At 35.8% G+C, this 21,050-nt stretch overlaps 1 protein-coding gene and 1 non-coding gene across 5 annotated transcripts in view; both read left to right on the top strand.

The window, feature by feature from the left end:
- LOC135215601 (alkylglycerol monooxygenase-like) overlaps window positions 1-21,050 on the top strand; it is a 792,850-nt gene that overhangs the window by 89,105 nt on the left and 682,695 nt on the right. The gene's annotated exons all lie outside the window — the stretch shown is intronic.
- Trnan-guu (transfer RNA asparagine (anticodon GUU)) lies at window positions 2,369-2,442 on the top strand. Its single transcript has one exon. It is a non-coding gene; the product is annotated as a tRNA-Asn (tRNA).

Here is a 21,050-nt window from a genome sequence, read left to right as displayed (position 1 = left end):
TATCTTTTGAACACCATATTTACTACAAAGGCAATTCATCTCCACAGGTATCAGATTTGCCTGTTTCAGCTATCAAGGGGCAAGGGCCCTCCTTGTTGCCATGAAGCTACACTAACAACAAACTATCTGTCCTCAAGAACGAACTCTGGAGAAAAGCACAGAGAAATGCCCCCTGACAGCTGAAACAGGCAAATTTGATACCTGTGGAGATGAATTGCTTTCGTAGTAAATATGGTGTTAAACAGATAGAAAGTGTTGGCAATGTGCAGAGGTATAGACTCCTAAGAAATGGTCAGCTTAAGGATATGACAAAAAAAGTTTGTTACGGTTCAGTCATGAGGAGAGAATGGAACAAATAATAAGTTGGTGAAAGTTGTACAATTCAGTGGTGGTAGTGGGAGGAGAACGAGGAGATAAGCTTAGAAAGTGCGAGACAGATGGCCTTGAAATGGAAGGGTATCCAGGGAGTGAACGCGTTCCTCCCTAAGAGAGGTGGATGATTTGTTTGTACTTGGGTTCGACGCGCTAATGATTAGAATTTTGGCGTTAGGCGCGCCGTATATATATATATATATGTATATATATATATATATCTATATATATATATATATATATATATATATATATATGTGTGTATATATATATATATATATATATATATTTATATATATATATATATATATATATATATATATAAGCGAATACACAGGAAAATGATAGTCAGAAATCCAAGCGCTCTCGTCTTAACTAAGACATTGTCAATGTTTTAGTAAAGAAGAAAGCGCTTGGATTTCTGACTATCATTTTCCTGTGGTATTCGCTTATTTAATGAAGTCACGTGCATCTGCTGAGATTTTTTTTAAGCATGTACCGTATGTATATATATATATATATATATATATATATATATATATATATATATATATATATAGTGTGTGTGTGTGTGTGTGTGTGTGTATGTGTGAGAGAGAGAGAAAGGGGGTGGTTTGGGAGGGGTATCGGTGGAGTAGGATTATCCACTTGATCATTAACGTAGGACTGAGTTTTTCCCCAAGTCTTAAATGACTCTTGATTTGTTCTGTGATACCAGCTAAGCATTCCTATTGATTTTCGTTAATAGAGTTATGACGCTTGGACAGTAACTTGTCAATAATGGGGCTTACTGTTATAAGTACATGGGTTGTACAGTACTCAGAACCTTGCTTGTTGGTAGTCAAGGTATTAAATAGCTAATATCTCATTTCTAATTCAAGGTTACTTCCACAATCAGTCCTCCATTTTTGGTCTCAACTTAAAAGTCAAATAGAAGTCAATCCTTTTGTTTTGGAATTTTGAAGTCTGTGGTGAGTGAGTACCTTTGGGTTTGGGTACGGGTGTTTGTTTGGTCATTTACTACTGTGTTTACTTCTGTTCATTCATAAATTGGTGATAAGCTGCTTACACAGTCCCTTCCCGGTTGGTTGTTATTTTTCATTGGTATTTATTTATATGGTATTTGTTTCACCTGCGCTTTCTTTTCTTTGAATCAGTTTTCTTGGGACAAAACAAATCTTATCATTGAAGTTCTGTGTGGCAATAACTGTGAAATTTAACTTTGAAGCGCTTTATCATAGCTGGATGTGCGTGCATGTCCTTTAATTGCCCTGGGGAAGAGGGAAGGCTGAATCTCAAGAAAAGAAAGCTCGCATGTTTCATAAAGATGGTTACTGTTTTGTGAAGAAACCTCGAAATTAGCCCAAACTTCTAATTTTGTATACAAGTGATTACGTTCTCACTCATTACGGTCATTGGTCATAGAGCCGGAAATAAGTACGAATGAGAAATATTAGCGGTTCGAAATCACAGAAGTAAAAAGGATTTCGTAAAACTCAACATACATCTTAGCTGTGGCAAAGCTTGCTTGGCGCGACTCGTGCTCATTGAAGAACGGAAACATAAGAATTTCAGTAGCATGGATTGAAATATTTATTCTTTCTCATCAATACAAATTGAAAATTATAAGATTTCAAAACAGAAAACCCTAGATTCGTATTAAATGCTAAATATAGGTTGGTGGGATGTGAGTGTGTTTGTGTTGGGGGGGGGGGGGGGGGGGGAGAGAGTGTGAGTGTGAAGGAACGAAAAACAGTGCTGGTTAAGGCAATTAACCTAATTGGAGTAAAACTACCAGACTTGCAGTTGATACATGATTGAAAAACATTGACGTCAACAACTTTTGTAACGGACATTCTTGTGTGTATGTGTGTGTTTCGGATGTCTGTTTATGTATTAGTCATGATGTTGATTTTACATTTACGAAAATAAAATTATACTTAAATCGAATTTTATATGGGATGGTTTATCATCAGTAAGAACGACTAGGCTTCATGCCTCCGTGGCACAATCGGTTAGCGCGTTCGGCTGTTAACCGAAAGGTTGGTGGTTCGAGCCCACCCGGGGGCGAAGTGTTTTTTCGCGTTTCTGTGTTTGTTGGCATTAGGCCAGTTATATTCAACTTGCAATAACAAAACAGTTAGTTGTAATCGAATTGTGTATGCTTCCATGTCACCGCTATAGTGAGATTTTTGGTTATCATGTGTCTGTAGGTTTTGGAAATGTTTCGCGATCATGTTTATGAACATGGATAATGTATATGTTGTGTAAAGCAGAATGAGAGTCTTTGTGTGATTTAAGTGTCTATATTTTCCTGTGTCATAGAAATCTGAAAGAAAACTACAGAAGTGAAGACGCCTACATTTAATTCGGCAAAAAGTTGGAGAGAGGCCAAGAAAATTTAATAATGAAAAAATGAATTAATTATGCAGTTTTTGTTAACTTCTGATTCTAATTAGTATTAGGCATTAAACAATTATGCAAAAGGGGTCACGTGAATTACATTTTCTCTCTCTCTCTCTCTCTCGTTTGAGTAACAGCTTGAAAAGATTTCAGCTTCGTATTACTTTAGTGACTAATCATTAAGTAGTGATTGTATTGGACTTTGTACTCCCACCATAATTTCTTCATTGGGAACATGAAGGATTAAGTTTTTGCTGGTAAAAGACGAGTAAATCCCGTAGACTTCTTTTCAAGTTTTATCGTAGTAGTACTCTATTTGATTGTATTTTATACTTTACGATTATTTTCATCTTTTTCCTTCTTTAGTAGTAGTCTTCTAACTGCTTTGCTTGAAGACTCTTGTTGATTTTGCGTATAATAGGTTTGTTTTTCGGATAGCCAGAAACGCTGATGTGGACACTTATGTCAGTATATTTTCATGTTTGTTTGGAAAAAGTTTGTTTGTAGCCTGGAATATCTGATGTTTAATTGATAAAGATTGAGCTAGCTTCTCTATGGCTCTGTGTTTTTATCATTATTATTAATATAGGTCAGAGATATTAAAGCAAATTTTTTTTAATTACTTCTAACAGCAACAAAAATCCTGCTTTTCATCATTATTATTAATATAGGTCAGAGATATTAAAGCAAAATTTTTTTTAATTACTTCTAACAGCAACAAAAATCCTGCTTTTCATTGTTGCTGTGAAAATCCCATAGAGATTTTTTCAACCTCGGGTACCCCTGACTAAATTCCCCGACGACAATCCCGTATTTAGTTATCACAATACTTTTATTATTGTGACTAATTGTATCGTTGCATCCACGTTAATCGCTTTTTTGCTTGTTGTCTGCAAAATTTGTTTTCCCTAAATTTGAATCTCGTATTTTGATGTTATTGCTAGCATTTTTAGAAAGTATTCTTTTCTTTGGACCTTTACAAAGGCTTCCATGTGATACACACACACACACACACACATATATATATATATATATATATATATATATATATATATATATAACACACACAACACACACAAATATTAACTTCTTTGTCAGCGAGTGGCAGTAGATTAAACTTTTCTTGAATATTATTGTTATTGTTGTTGGTAACTTAATGTATCCATTTATCTTTATATTAATGGCTTGTTCTTTCAAGAACTGCCTTTTTGTAACAATGTTTTCGATGAGAAGTTGCAGCAAGTTGGACGTTGCCAAGGGTGATAGCTATATGACGTGGGATTTGTCAAGCTTTCGAGGTTAATTCTTTATTCCTTTTGACAGTTTATGTGATGACAAGAGACCTGAATAATATTTCTTCTTCTAGAGTTCATGAGCATACAAACGAAGTGTATTTGCTTTTTCAGATGTGCTTCTGTAACTTTTTGTTAGCTGTGAAAGATTAAGGTTGATGACATTTTTATGAGACGTATATTCTAAAATATGACTGTTCGAAAAAATATGGAAATGTGCGAACCATTGTGGAAAAAGTAACACCATCTGCTACTGTGGCAAGCACGCGAGGTTTGTGTTGCCAACTTGTGCTATATAGTTTTTCTTTTATCTTTGTAGTCTGTAAATGTAGAAATTATTCTTTTCAGCTACCAACTTTTCAGTTTTTGAAGTTATTGAATTCCATATTATGATTTTCATATTTTGTTTCGTATAAGGTTTGTACGTTTACATTAGGTCTGCTCTGTGTGTAGTTTTATAGTTCAAATGATCGTATTTCATAAATTTTTTGGAAATTATTATTTGCAGTATTTCTTTAATTAAATGTAAATAACAATAATTTAAAATGTAGGCTTTCGTTACAACTTTTAAAACTCAAAAGATTAAGAAATAAAGCTCAAAATTACAACATATGGTTATTAAGTTGAAATGTGGCACCACTGTATTTGTGGTTACATGATATGACAACGCTGCGGCCTCCAGGTCTCGCGAGTTACCAGATACTCGGCACCATTTGTATTTTCTCTACTAAATTAGAAAATTATTTGGTATCCTAAGCTGTAGAGGATATGCGCCTGTGTTTTCAGCGTCATTTTTTCTCTCTCTTTTTATTAAGTTAAATGGATCCTTTGATATCCGCTAATGATGTTCATAGAACTTCCATTTACAATTTTGTTTCGTGGATACTGATGAGTCATTTGGTTGTTTGTCGAGGTGCTGTTGCTGTGGCAAAGCGTTTTCCATTGCGTTTGCACCAATTCACTTTGTGTTTGCATTCGATTTAGTATCCATTCATGCCTGTTGCCACAGTTGTCTTGGAATAGTTTGAGTATTTATTGTGCCCTCTTTTTCTCTGGTCTTTTTACACCACGAAATTAATTCCTTGATAACGATTCTGGAAGAACTATGACGATTTCGAAGGTCCAGAGAATATATCTGCCCAAGTTATGGTTAGGAAGTTTGTAAATGTATATCTTATGAGATGCTTTGTATTCCAGGAAAAACTGTGCATCTGTAATATTAATATTTAATTATAGGAACACATTTCCCTTTACTGTCTGTAAATGCTCTTGCATTTCAACTATGGCTATTGTTTTTCACAAATAAATGGAATCGCTTACAGCCCCACCGACGCCACAGATAAACATCGATTGTCACTTAGTGTGAATAGATGGGTGTTTCTCACAAACAGTCTCTTGAAACCAGCTTCAGACTTGAGAACTTAACTGGTCTCGACACCTTTACGCCATGACACCGTATTCTGTAACATTCGTTTCACATTACTTTTTTTATCGGCCACATAATTATCTTTGGTTTATGCTCATATTTCCCTGTACTGTCTGCAATGCTCTCCAAAATCTCGCCGTGCAGCTGCACTGACTGTCATATGTAAACCTTTCAACGTCAGCTCTCTTATTTTATATATATAATTACTGTTGTATCCGTGATTTGACAGTAACTTATCATATATGTTTTACTTTTTCTATACATGAAGAAAATAAGAAAATAATTTAATTAATTGAATATAAAAATTTAGAATTCTTCAATGCTCCCTTGTAAATGTTATCAGTAAAACAAAGAAATTTTATTCAGCAATTTCAAAATCGAGTTTTCAAAGGCTATTGGGTGTTAGGCTTAAGTGAAGTAGGCTTGGTTTACCCATGGACCTCGCTATTTAGAACAAGATCTTATTTTAAACACTTCAAGAGGCGTTTTGCAGAGTAGAGGTCCCTTATTCAACGTACAATAGATCTTCAAATAGGATAATATCATGAATTTGTAACTTTAAAATGTAAAGAACAGAATATGCGACGCTTTGCGTGTACATAAACATTCTCTCTCTCCTCCCAGCTGATATACAATCAGCTGAGCAAAAGAGAGGCCAAGCAGGCGTCCGCGGCAGCTACAGCAGCGTCCGTAAGAAAAAGGGGAACAAGTTTTGGTTGGTGGCTGGGGCTGGTGGTCAGACTGCCAGATGTACGAAAGTATCATAACAAAATGTTTCTCTTTCTTTCTTTGCTCCTGTCGTTTCCTTGCACCCCGAAAACTGAGTGTGTTATGATTTACCGATTCCAACTGATTAAAAAAAAAAAAAAAAAAAAAAAGACTACAGTTCTTCATTACAGAGGGTGTTTTAACGCCTCGCTGCCATAAGCTGTTTTTTTTTTTTTTTTGCCTTCCAACAAAGAAGGGAATAGCGACTGGCGGGATGCGACAGGGTGGGTCCGTCCCGTAGTAGTTTTGAATTTTAGAATTGAGGAATTCGTTACAGGAAAGTTACTCATGACAGTGACTTTATTAACAGATTGTTTTTTTCTACTAGGATGAAGTGTACTTTACCTTTGTATATATGCTGCTAAGTTGCTGTACTTGTAACCTAAGTAATAGATTCTTTTTTGTACATATATGCATAATTACTTATTGTATGTGTGTTATGTAGTTAGTTAAGAAAAATCTGACAATAATCACGTCCAACCTACATATCAATTGTTGTGTATTTATTTCGTCCCTCCTAAGGATAGTGTTATAATTATTATGGCAAAGTTTAATAAAACTGTATTTACCAAGCATCTTGTTTACTGGTAGAGTGAGCCTTGTAACCAACGTCATAGAGACTTTTGTACCATGGGCATTGTGCTTACTCATCTCAACTTTCTAATCTCTCCCTAGGTTATGTGATTAAACCTTAACCTCATTTCCGTATGTGTATATATAATCCTTATATATATATATATATATATATATATATATATATATATATATATATACGTGTGTGTGTGTGTCTGTCTGTCTGTGTCTATGTGCAGTAGTGAAACAAGTACAATTGTATATTTTGTAAAGGATACTCTCATCATGACCGTTAGACATTGTTCAGGGTGGGAAACTGATTTGATCCTCAGAATTATTTTTGAAGGGATGGATGCCTAAGCCCTGTTGTTGTAGCACTGTAAGAAATGACATGGAATTGTTTTTATAGTATAACCTTGATACTATCCACTCCGAAGAGCCCCAGTTCCTTACGCAGCGCACGAACAGACAAATTTTCTATAGTCTTTGAACCTTACAGCATTCGGCAGTATTGGGATGCGATACGTAACTGTAACCCACAGTAGTTGACTAGCCACCACTTACGAAATTCTCTTAGGTCAAAGTTGTGTAAACCTGCTCATGTTAAGTTAGGGGTAAGTTTTATTTTATTTATTTATTTTTTTTTTACGGAAATTTTTGGCATATAGTTTAACTGGCCCGTCACCGTTCTCCACCGTGACTACGAACTTCAGTAGAGAGAGTTGAGTATATCTTAGTTTAACCAGACCACTGAGCTGATTAACAGCTCTCCTAGGGCTGCCCTGAAGGATTAGATATATTTACGTGGCTAGGAACCAATTGGTCACCCATCGGGACCTACAACTTATTGTGGGATCCGAAGCACATTATATCGAGAAAGAATTTTTATCACCAGAAATAAATTATCTCTAATTCCGCGTTGGCCTAGCCGAGAATCGAACCAAGTAACCACCAGGTACACATATAATTCGCTGCTCAAGTCAACATAGTCTTCTTGAAGCTAGCCCAAGTAGTTTCCTTGTCCATTTTATGGTGACAAAATAGCAGAATTTGCATACGGGTACCAGAAAGTTGTTAGGTTCGTAGTTTGCTTGGTTAAAAAGAAAAGAAAAAAAATTGCTTTCAGATATTTTCTCTGACAACGCCTATTCTTATATATATAAAAAGGAAAATTCTTTTTTTAAGTGTTTTCCTTTTTCACTGTCAGAATTATTTTCAGCTTCGAAAGACGAACCAAATATGGACGTATTCCCCATCAAGGCGACTGGGGACCTCCATGGAGCGGCTGTGTGAAAGAACGGATTCATTCCCATCCTCCTACCATATATTGAATCCACTAGTTCCTCATTTTGAAAGGGGCCATAGAATGTAGCCTGCGATCTTTTGTTGTGGTATGCTTCAGACCGCCGAGGAATTGGTTTTCCTTGAAAATGATTTATAGTATTAGGGACCAATTCTATTAAGAATAAAATATAGATTTTTTTTTATCAAATTATTACATATACACTAGTCTAATTTTTACAAAAGAAAAATGCAACGAAATGACCCAAACTCTTTTCGATTAAATTTTTGAATACTTACCCTGCTCTTGTTTGTCAGTGAAAGGATAAATCCAGCGAAAAGACTGCGAAATGCTTATTTGATGAATATCTTGACACTAGATCTCTTGTCACATTAACATAAACTAAGATTAATAATCGGAAGCATGTTTATATTTCTCTCTCTCTTAAGTTGTAGACTCATATAATCTTGTATTTCTTTCTGGTTGTTTGAGTAATTTCTTTAACTAGGATACTTCATCAAAAGGTCACAGGCGGGACACTTAAATAATCCGAGAATAAAAATTATTAATTTAATTGCTTTCTTTTTACGAAAAATGAAGATGCCTCCGTTAATATTCCTTCGTAAGTCATTCGCCCGGAGAGTAGTTTCTTAAGAAAACAGAAGACGTGCCGCATCCATCATCCTTATACAAAATTAACCTTCATTTAGGAGAGCATTTCGAATGGCCATCCTATCCACTAAAGAAAATCGGGTTTCTGCTCTTAAGATGCCAAAGCGGCGATGTTTTTAGCCGTCTCTTAGCCCAGTTTCTTAGGCCTATGGTTTGGGCCTATCTCAGTTGCTAGAGGGAATTTGTCTGCGTCTGTCTGTATTGATTTTATCCGTAGATGAAATGGTTTGCGCCGGGTGCTAATGGAAACGCCTTTCACGTTTGTTTAGCCATTTGCTTCTTTTCCTTTTGTTTGGAATGGGAGCCATTTTAGGATGTGATTTGTAATCCTTGAATATTGCGAATATCCAAGCAAAATTTGGACGGAATTTAAATTTTTTTGGGGGGGTTTAATGGAATTGTAATGGTTTACAATAGTAATACTATGTACATCTGTGAAAAGATGAGCAGGAAATTATTATTTTGAAATAGAAGTAAACAGTATGTAACGTTGTCTAATTTTGACTTCTCTCACCCGATTTTTACACGAGTTTCATAAAGAATTCTTTCCACTGCGATGTAAATCTCTTGAGAACTCTTCTATACGCGTTTTAAGTTCTTCTGGTTCTATTAATGCTGGTCACTCACACTGGTTCGTTAGCCTTCTAACCTAATTTCATTCTTTTCTTTTTATTGACGTTGTCTGCTTCTCTCCTAACCATTCATCCTCATTTATAGTGGCCCAACCTTTTTCTTTTCTCTCTTTTACCAATCGTTTGTACTCGGAGTGGTAAGTAGAGTCCACTCCAAGTTAGAGCACCCTATTAGTTAACAGATCGATAAGAAGAAAATGGCCCAGTGAAAGCGCACCTATGAAAATGAAAGAGAAATGAGGGTAAGAGGTAAGAGGGCACACTGTATGCGGGCTGGGGAGGGGGTTAGAGTTAGAGAGGGTTTTGGGAACAAGAACATACAGATCGATTCATGCTCCTGATAAAGGCGTCCCCAATAGTTGGATGAGGACAGGAAGGTCATTGAAATGGATTATATCGCTGCAGATTAGGGATAAAGGGGCCCAATCATTGATGAATCCATTTTTTTTTGTTCATTTGTGTTTAACGTTAAGGTTAAGTTTAATGCGTGTGGGTGAATGCATCGTAGTAGATGGAAACTTACAACAGCCTGATGATGCGTTTCAGAATGTGTGTGTGCTATTTTGAACGTAGGCTCTTTATTTGTGAAGTGTGCCTCCCTGGCTGGCGTTTATGACGGTTGTTGGGAGGTAAGTGCATATCGGATAATATTGTAGCTAGGATCAACCGAAACAATAAAAGAAAAAAAGTATGGCCGATTTTAAGAGGAAAGGAAGGCAGCTGCTAAGCTTAATTGTCGTCACGAATATTATTAAATAAAGAACGAGATCAAATAGAACGTATATCCCTTGTAATAGTTTTTTACTAGTTATCTTTGAAACAGGTTATCTTTGAAAACAGATCTCATGCTATCTTGTTTAATTTCACATAATACCGTTGATAGAGCATTCCCTCTGAATATTAACGCTAGCATCAGGAGAGAGAGAGAGAGAGAGAGAGAGAGAGAGAGAGAGAGAGAGAGAGAGAGAGAGAACAGGCGTGCGTGTTTTACCCTGATCCCTAATGGAGGCCTCTGAACCGTGGTAGTGCTGGTGGCTTCGGCTTGTGGGTGATGTATCCATCCGGTATTGAAGGGGCATGTGTACACCTGCACGGTGTGTGCGCACAGACGGGTCTGGTTGTATGTGTACGGGTGCTCAGAAGGCGTCGCGTGTACGTGCGAAGGGTGTGAGAGTTTGAATTTACGGGGCAGAGAAAGATATTCAAGGCCACTACGAGCGTCCCTACAAAGTCCGTGTGTTTGTTTGGAGAAATATTTGACCAGTTTTAGAGGAAGGTGTAGAATCCACTGCAGATGTTTTCGTAGATATTGTATAAAACACTTTAATTACTTGGCGCTTTGATGGAAGTGACTGACTATACAACGGTTAAAGGAGTGAGCGGAGTGGTTCCTTCTTCCGAAGCAGCTGAAACCGTCATCATCTTGGGACGGTTTCGCGTTTTGTAATTACTGTTCTTGTTCTCAGATTTGCCTGAGAGATTGGGATTGTATAACAAACCACTGGTTCTTTTTGGGTTAAGGACACCAGATCAAAGATTTACTAATTGAAAGCTTTATTTAAACCATTTACTCTTAAAGAAAAAAAAAAACTTTTATTAATGTTAAACTAGCTTTTGTGATAATATTTAACGAATTATTACAATGTCACTTATATTATGTATATATATACATATATATATTATATATATATATATATATATATATATTATATATATATATAGATATACTATGTATATAATATATAATATATATATATATATATATATATATATATATATATATATATCGTATATAATCACATTGTAGAAAGCCATTAAGTGTTATCACAAAAGCTAGGTTAATGAATAAAGGAAAGTTTGAATTTCTTTTTACGAGAGTAATTGGTCTCAATAAAGCTGCTTGCAATTAATTGCTTTGATATGCTGAAAATACTTGATGCACAATTACATTGTGAGGTGGCATAGTGAAATATAAAAGCAACACTAAACCTTAAATCATTTGTGAAAATGTTCCACTGCTCTTTGCAGTAACGATTTTCCCTGTAAAATCTACAAGAAATTATATTAATGAAATGCTCCAGATATTCTATTCTCTAGTCAGGCACCTATTATACATATCTAACAGCAGATCGCTTGAATACCAACCACCAATTAGGGAAAGAACAGTGCTTGCACCAGGAACCAAATGTCCAATGTAAATATCTTTTTGTAACAGCATAAACAGCAGCACGGTCAATCCATTATAGTTTTAAGAGAGTGATGGTATTGTTAACTGCCTAAGAAATCTGGTATCTTATCTTAAGATGTATGAAGACTATGATGAACATCTTTCTGTGACCAGTTTGGAAATGATGTGTAAATATTGTTCTGAACATAGTGTATATTACGCGTGTTATTTTACTACTATGTAAAAACTATAATGGATTCACCGTGCTGCTGTTTCTGCTGTTACAAAAAAATATTTACATTGGACATTTAATTTCTGGAAGCACTGTTCACGACGCTAGATAGGTTTTCTTTCCCTAATTGGTGGTTGGTATTAGAGCGATCTGCTGTTAGATATGTACTATAATAGTGCCTGACTGAGAATAGAATACCTGGAGCATTTCATTAATATAATTTCTTGTTGATTTTACAAGGAAAATCGTTTACTACTATGTAATGTTTGTTTATTGTATCATTTGTAGTTTTCTGTAAATGAAAACTATTGAGATGGTTTTGTCTGTCCGCCTGCACTTTTCGTTCCCCCTAAGATCTTAAAAACTAGAGGTTAGAAGGCTGCAAATTGGTATATTGATCATCCTCCCTCCAATCAACAAACATACCAAATTGCAGCCCTCTAGCCTCAGTAGGTTTTATTTCATTATCGGTTAAATTTAGTCATGATCGTGCGTCTGGACCGCAACAGCACAGGCCACTACGGCCGGTTGAGAGTTTCATGGGCCGTGGCTGAGAGATTCACACAGTATTATACGGTGTACAGAAAATTCAGCGCACTTTTTTCTTGTTTTGTTGTGGAAAATGTTAGGAATCTGAATTTTTGTTAAGTCTACTGTACAGTGTTTAGAATGCAACAGCTTGGTTTATTTTGTATTGCATGTATTTGTCAGTTTTTTTTTCAAGCCTGTATTCATATAAAAAAATTATGTTGACCATAGTGTTCACTGTTAAGGTTCTGACATTATTTTACTACTAATATATATCGTATGTTTTTTCTTCACTGGAAACCAAATAAACTCCGGTATTTGTAATTCAGGCTAAGGCTAATCTTGGTGGGCCAGCTGTAGTCTTCTGAAAATTTCTGTTACACTGCTTGAATGTCCTGTCTAATCTGCCTATGACCTGGCCCTGACTCACTTGGGGCTTAGCTTATCAAGTGTCTTATAAGCCCGTTGTAAATTGTCTTGTCCTTAAGGATCGCCTGAGGATTTTTTCTTCGAGAGATTTTGTTGATCCCCAGGGAATATAGCCTTTCACTTTGTTTTCGAATTATCTGTAGACACCATAATCTTCCGAAGCATTTTTTTTTTTTTTTTTTTATTCTTTAGTGGTGAATCATGCCGTCCCTTTTTCGCTAATCTTTTGAGTTTCCATTTCACCTGAATCGCACTTTGACATGCCAGTTTTGGTGGCGGCTGAGGACCGGAAGTAATTATGGTTCCAAGAGATTCCCTTCACCAACCCTCATTATTCCTTTCCAAGGAGGCTCCTCGTTCCTTCCCCGTCTCGCCTCTACACGCCCAGAGAAGCCAGGGATAAGATCACAGGAAAGAAAGTAAATTTACTGGGAAAGTGCTTGGCTGATAACATCGCGTGTTTTGAGTGTTTTTTCATTTTATTCTTTTATTATGGAGAATATTAGCGATAGTAGGCTATATCGTTTAGCAAGAAATTGTTGAATTATTATTAGTATAATATTGCTGGTGTTTTTATTTTTTACGTTTGCCACTCATCAACAGATCATGTGAACGGAATACGTTCCTCTTCTTTTCCAGGTTTACAAAGTATATATATATATATATATATATATATATATATATATATATATATATATATATATATATATATGGCGGTTAATGGAAGGACGAACCAAAGCTGTGATATTTCAGTCATTTTATGGATGCATGAGCCTTTTATGGAGGTGAAATGTGAATGCTGAAGACCAGGAAAAAAAGAAAGAAAAAAAAAGAGGGATCAGTTAAGGGGAATTTCTTATGTCAGGCATGTGAATAAGAAGGAAGGGTGTGTGCTAGAGAGAGAGAGAAAGCGAGAAAGAGGAGATCAGTTAAGGGGAGAACAGTCAGGCATGAATAAGAAGGAGTGTGCTATAGAGAGAGAGAGAGAGAGAGAGAGAGAGAGAGATACCGCGATGACAGTAATATTCAGGAAACTAGGCAAATGAGACTGCGTCTTTTTGAAGTTTTTCTGTGCCGAGGTTCAATCTTAGGTTTTGCAGATGAACGTAGCAAGTGTGTTGCTCTGTTTTTCCATAGTTCTTCAACTTTATCCGAAGTTTTTATTAGAGTTAAAAATACAGTGAATATGAAATGTAGTTTTGACTGATGGTGAAATTTGAAATGGAATCTATTAATATATTGGAAGAGAGAATTAGAACTTATTTTTATTATCTACATGCCCTAGGCTTTATATATATTATGATTTTTAAAAAATATATTGTTGGTTCAAAACTGTACAATGTTATTATATCAGTATCAAAAGTATTCGTTGAACAATTTTATATAAAACTATTTCTATTTTTTCCTATTTTACTATATTTCAAAAGCTTAGGAATGCTGGAAAATGTGAGACATTTACCTCGAGCCTGAATCTTTATACGTAAAGCTGTGAGTTGAAGTATTAGAAATTAATAAGTTTTCAACATTCGCATGCGATCTCTTAGAACTTTGATTACGCAGATTTGAATTGTTAGATATTTCAAGAGTATATTGAACAAAATAGCAGGTTACACCTATTCGCGAAACCTCAGTCATTTTAAAATCATCATTGAATCATAGCAAAACGTTGGAGCATGAAAATATACCTGCGACAGCGATCTAACCATTACTTGCGGTGTATCAAGTCAACGGTACTACAAAAAAAAAAAAAAAAAAAAAAAAAAAAAAAAAACGCAGCAGACTTTGAAGAAAATGTCGCGTCACGTAAACGGATCAGTATAGGCTGGAAAGAACAGCAGCAGTGCCATGCTGTTAATGCGTTTTCAAGAGTTCTCACACACTTGCCTTCCGCATCCCGTCTGTCACTCGGAAATCGCCTCGTAAAAGTCGCATAATGCTCAGCTGATGCTACTTACTGTCTCTGACTTCTTAAGGAGAGAGAGAGGAGAGAGAAATTTTATATCGGAATCTGCAGCTTGGGGGAGGGAGAGAGAGAGAGAGGGTATGTGTATGTTTGCATCAAGGTCCAAAGAATCTACTTACAGATAAAGAACGCGTGAATGACAGTCAGATTTATACGGTAAAGGAGTAATAGAATACTAACTAGATTTTTATCTATCTTATCTATCTATGTCTTTTATATATATATATATAGTATATATAGTATATATATATATATATATACATATATATATATATATACTACATACATACATACATACATACATTATACATACATACATACATACATACATACAACATATTATATAGATATTAGTATATATATATATATATATATATATATATACACATACACACTGGATAATTATGTCGGAATTTGTAAATTATTTTTAGAAGCATAAGCTTTGTATTGATTTCACTGAAGATACTGAATTTTCCTTTACTCTTTTGTTTGATTAAATGTTTTGAATAGATTACATGTGTTTACAGCAAAAGGAATACATAAATATGTATTCGTAGAACGTAAAAACAATTGTAAGCTAGTTAACAAGTTGACAGAATTCGCGTGAATGATCAAATACAGGCACCATTCTTGCGTAAAACCTAGAATCTAGCATAATTTTTGCGTTGATTATCAATACATTTTTATGGGCCCGAAATTGCGGTTTGTTGGATGGAGTTTGGAGGATGCTGTCTGACATAGCTGTTCTATCGTGGGAAATTAGCGTGTTTATGAGCGTTTTGCGTGGATGGTGTCTGCTATACCTTTTTGTCTGTCTCTTGTCTGTGATGCAGTACATTTGTTACCTTCCATACTCGATCTAGTTCCATAATACATTATTTTGGTGCTGTTCTTTCGTATTTGTGCAGAATCCCCGTAATTTTTTACACTTTAAATCTACTGCTGTTGGTCATTTTTTCTTTTAAGTCCAAGGGCAAATCCTTCCTTAGCAGATTGTCTTGCTCTAGTGTAGGTAATTACTTATATTATTGTGTAATTCCCTTTTAACTGCTATGCTTCATGTCAGATGTAAGTAACGCTCTCTCTCTCTCTCTCTCTCTCTCTCTCTCTCTCTCTCTCTCATTGGTGGGAATGAAACTATAATTTATTAATTCCTATTTATCCTATTTATTCATTCCTATTTACCTCACTTGCTTCAACTATAGTATTGAAGTTTCATACACTGCAAAATTTCCGTCTACTCCTAAAGCTGCGTCACCGTGAACTGCCTTTTAAGCCAGCTGCCAGTGTCCTGCGGTTTGCTTATCAGATGCACTTGTAAAGTCTCTTAAGACGCGACAGGCCTAACGTATTTTCGTTGAATGGTGTTTCTACCCTCAGGTATTAGCGTATAGTTCTTAAATCAAATGACCTTGATTTATGGTAAAGGTTTTCAAGAATTCAAGAATTAACTGTCAAAATCTGCCTCTTGTTCCGTCCCTGCGAGAGCCAGATTTCAGATTTTGATCTTTTGAAGTCTAGCGACGAAAAGGTAGAACTACATCGAAAACAAGACGTGAAGTGTTCCCAGAACTTTATTCTCAATTATTTCCCTGTCATTCTTGTAAAGTAATATCTATCAGTTATTCAGTTTATTCGAGAATCTGTATTTTATCCACCAAAGCTGTTTCTGAAAATAATTGCGAATTTTTGTAAGTTTGGTTGCTAGGATTACCAGATAGAGGATACTGCCAGCCTGTATTTGTTTACTCGTAGTTCATCATTTTAGCTTTTAATGTTTTCTAAACTCTTCATCGTTTGTTGGGCTGGCTGAGTGGTGAATGTGGTGTCGTATGGTTGATCTTATTTGGTAGTAATCTCTCTCTCTCTCTCTCTCTCTCTCTCTCTCTCTCTCTCTCTCTCTCTCTCACACACACACACACACACACACACACACACACTCCGTAGTTCTCCATATTTCCATGACGAAGATATTCGTCTGGATTGGTGGATCCATTCTACTTGCAGGCCTCTTGTCCATGTTGCTGCATCAGTGGGTACAACCATTCCAGGTTCAATAAAATGGTATTGGCATCGTCCTGGTAGAGATTTTTAGCTTCCAAGTTTCATCGCTCAAGTTGGTTTTATAGGTGCCTCGCCTGGAAAATCAGTTCCAATGCCTTGCGTCCGCCCATTCTGCTCTGCTGGATTCCAGAGGCTTAGGAGGCAGTAAATCGTAGTTTGTTTTACAGCTGCCGCTTTACAACCTTTCGCTGGATTATTTCTTTCGCGCGTTCCTCTTATCAAATGGGCTCCTTGGGCACCGTGCCTGGTATAGTAGTGGCGTCACAAACAGACATGGTCATCATAAGTAGCTGTAGTTTGTGTTTTTTCCTGCTCCGTTTTGTATATACAGCATACGACGTAGTTATCTGACTTATAAAAGAACCCTAGTTATAGTTGAATTGTAGTATATATCATATTGTATATGTTTGTGTGTGTTTAGTTTTAAAGGTAGAGTTTTGATCTTCTCCGAATTTCGGGGTTTCATCATATTGAGTTTGTGTGCAATATCCGGAGGTCCGGATTATACTTCTTTGTCTCAAATTAGTTTTCTTCAGGAAGGTGTTCGGTTAACACCAACCAAAGGCGTAGGTTTTCTTTTATAAGAACATAAACAAATGAGACGAAAAAATTTGCTGATGTCGTAGTATCAAGGTACTTGCTGGAGTGTAATTTCCGTAACAGTCATATCATGATAAAAGCTCTGTACAGAATTGTTTGCATTTAAAGTCTTTAGGTTTATCTCTATAGTCCATGCTAATGACCAAATAACTGAAATTTTGCTATTTTGTGCGATTGATGTAGTATGCATAACCCATACTGGAAAAATGAAATGTCCATTATTTTCATGAAAACGTCGTTGCATCATTCTGTGTACCATGTACTCAGATTGTATTTATTTGTTCTTGTTGGAGGAAACTCTCTCTCTCTCTCTCTCTCTCTCTCTCTCTCTCTCTCTCTCTCTCTCTCTCTCTCTCTCTCTCTCTCATTATATATTATATTATATATATATATATATATATATATATGATATATATAGATATATGATTATAATACACACTCTCTCATATGTATATATATATATGTATAATTATATATATAATAAAAAATCTATATATAATTATATATTATATTATATAATATATATTATATAATATATATATATATATTATATATATATATATGTCATATATATATATATATCATAGTTATATATATATATATAATATATATATATATATATATATATATGTAATGTAAGTTAGTGTTTATCATCATTTTACAAACAAGTGATGCGCACAACCAGTTATTCAAGTGAATACTATAATGTAAATGCATAAAGTGGAATGTACACGTATAAGCAAGTGCACATGCACTTACATGCGTTGCAGGCCAAATCTTAGGACTGTCTTAGCCTTACACACAACTATCAAACTGCTTTCAATGAATTATATAGAAAATATATTTACTAAAGGGATAACACATTACATTACTCTGACGAGCAAATATAAAGCTGCTGTAGAATTCCTATGAAAATGAAGACTACGAAAGGAAGGTGTCATAAGATACTTAACAAATTAGAAAAATATATGGTAGCTGAAAAGTTATGCACGAGATGATCCAAACCAGTCTGCGAGTAGCCCTTGAATCACTTGGTTTTGGGGCCATTCTTGTAGAATCAATCTCTCTCTCTCTCTCTCTCTCTCTCTCTCTCTCTCTCTCTCTCTCTCTCTCTCTCTCTCTCTCTCTCTCTCTCTCTCTCTCTCTCTCTCTCTCTCTCTCTCATGTTAAGAGAATATACTAGCGCAAACTATATTCATGATGATCTGGATTACTTTCAATTGAAAGAAACGACTAAATTTCACTGATAATTCTTTACGCCAGTACTTTATGAATAGGTATATGTTTATTCTGCAATGTTAGGATACCATAAGAAAACTTTTACGAAGACACTACAAGCACCATAACAGCAGCAACAAAAACAAGAATAACCACAACAAGAACCACAATAAAACGGTAGAATATATGATAGGCCAATAATCCAAACGTCAGAAGCTGCGTAACCGACAAAGTGACATAGAACCTTATAGGTCTAGGTCATTTTTTATTATGCTCTCATTTCGGAAGGAGTTAATGTCCTCAAGAAAATTCAACAGCAATGTAGGCTATACCTAATATGAATTGTACAGCCTATCATACTGTAACCTTTTTTTTTTTTGTTTTTTTTTTTTTTAAACAAGATATCTTTTGGTTTTATAAAGTGCAGTCACTACTTATCATCCCTCCGAATGTGTAAACGATTCCAGTGAAATCGATTTTGAAGACTATGCAAATGTAGTAAAATTTCCTGAAATCAATATTAAATGCCAGTCTGCACAGCTCTGAGAGAGTTTTTGTGTTTAAATTTGGAGTGGCGAATACGCTTGACAATTTCAGACGGTAATAACCACTGTGCAGTGATGCAAGTGCACCGATTCGAACGCAGACATTCCAAGAGACACCTCCGTATTCAGGTGAACCTCATTTACGAAACCCAACATTGCAACAACGCAGAACACCTCCTGACTTCATTTATATTTTCATATTTTTTACCATTTTTAGGGAGATGTGTATTATGATTTTATTTCTGTGGATAATATAGTTTCATTTCGATAATCAGCACAACGTATTTCAGTTCGGTAAAACAGCCATTGCAAAATAAATGAAGATGAAAAGAACCACAGATTAACCAACGTTTCGAAACTATCTCCAATCAATGAGCTTCAAGGAATGGTCGTGACGTAGTCAGTAGGCGGCGCTTAGCTGCAAAGCTGGCTGGTCTTTGGTATAGTGTCCACTTGATAAAAAGATCTTCGTGCATACAAAAGGTAGTTATTTTCGTTAAAACAAAGGAGCTTTTACCGACTAGAACTATTATTGTTTTGCTCATTACAGTTAAAAGGGTACCTATGACAATTTCTCTCTCTCTCTCTCTCTCTCTCTCTCTCTCATAATTATTTTTTCAGCATTTCACCAAGTTGTTTTTCACACTGAACCAAGTTCAACTGCTAAAACTCAGGGGCGTCTTGAGACGGGCCCGGAAGCCTCCTCGTTTCCAAATACGAATTACTCGACTTCCTGTGAATTCCGAGTGTCAAAGGTCACGTCATATCCCCTAAGTGTGCATCCTGGGACACATGACATCAGATTTAGGAGATGATGCCAGTGTATCAGTGTATGTATGCCGTCTCTCTCTCTCCTCTCTCTCTCTCTCTTTCAATTGATTCCGTTTGTCATTATCATCTTGCTACCAAAAATTCTCACGTTGTTAAGGGTTAAAAAGCTTGCTGTTCAGTGGTAACAGTTATCATAGTGTGGTTTTGAATCTTGATATACTGGTATTAATATGAAGAATTGAAACTTGTAAGCCAGTGTTTCTTTGTTATTTTTAGGGTTATATGTATTTTTGTTTTAAATTTGTATGAGAATACATTATACCGTAAACAGATACTCATGAAGTCGCGTTCCACTCTACACACACACACACACACACACACACACACACACACACACACACACACACACACAACGAGAAAATGGTCGAATACTTTAGAAATTGTCATCTGTTGTGATGTACTGCCCGGTCTGTGTACGTTGTCTGATCTCAGGACTCTTGAATCTTTTATATAATTAGCTCTAATACGAATTATTACTGAGCAATAGAGGAAATTTTATTTAAAAAAACAGAAGCTTCAGTGTGTATTATTGTTAACCTTTTTTTGCTGCCGTTTATACAATGGTATGTTTACTTTTTTTCTTTTTTTTCGATCTAGCAAAGGATTTCATGTCCGGATGAGGGCGATCGGTTGGGGAGGTAAAAGGAAATCGTCTAGCGATTATACTGAGATCCGCCGTAAGTGTGCGAAGTTCTCACATCAAAACAGAAATCAGATGACGCTTCGGGAGTGTAGTTAAAATTGGAGCGTAGACTTATGCTCAGGGTAGGGAACATCGAAATTGTAATAAATGGCGAGGGGTGCTTGGGGTAACTTTCCTTCTGAGTGCGGATGTTCTCAGGAGATGGCCTGCGGCATCTGTACACAGAGCTATAATGAGGTCTGAACTTTGCCACATTCCCCATAGCCCATGTTGGATTTCAAAGAAAGTCATTCTCTCAATCTATAAACATTTCCGATGGTTCTGGCCGTACTGTATTCTCGGGTATATCTCCTGATTGTGTTGGCATTTTTGACTGAAAAATAAAAAGATTGTGTCAAAGGAAACGCTAC

Source organism: Macrobrachium nipponense, chromosome 5 (genome assembly GCF_015104395.2).
Source record: "Macrobrachium nipponense isolate FS-2020 chromosome 5, ASM1510439v2, whole genome shotgun sequence".
NCBI lineage: Eukaryota > Metazoa > Arthropoda > Malacostraca > Decapoda > Palaemonidae > Macrobrachium > Macrobrachium nipponense.
The sequence above is the reverse complement of the archived record's forward strand: the minus strand, read 5'-3'. Positions and strand labels throughout refer to the sequence as shown.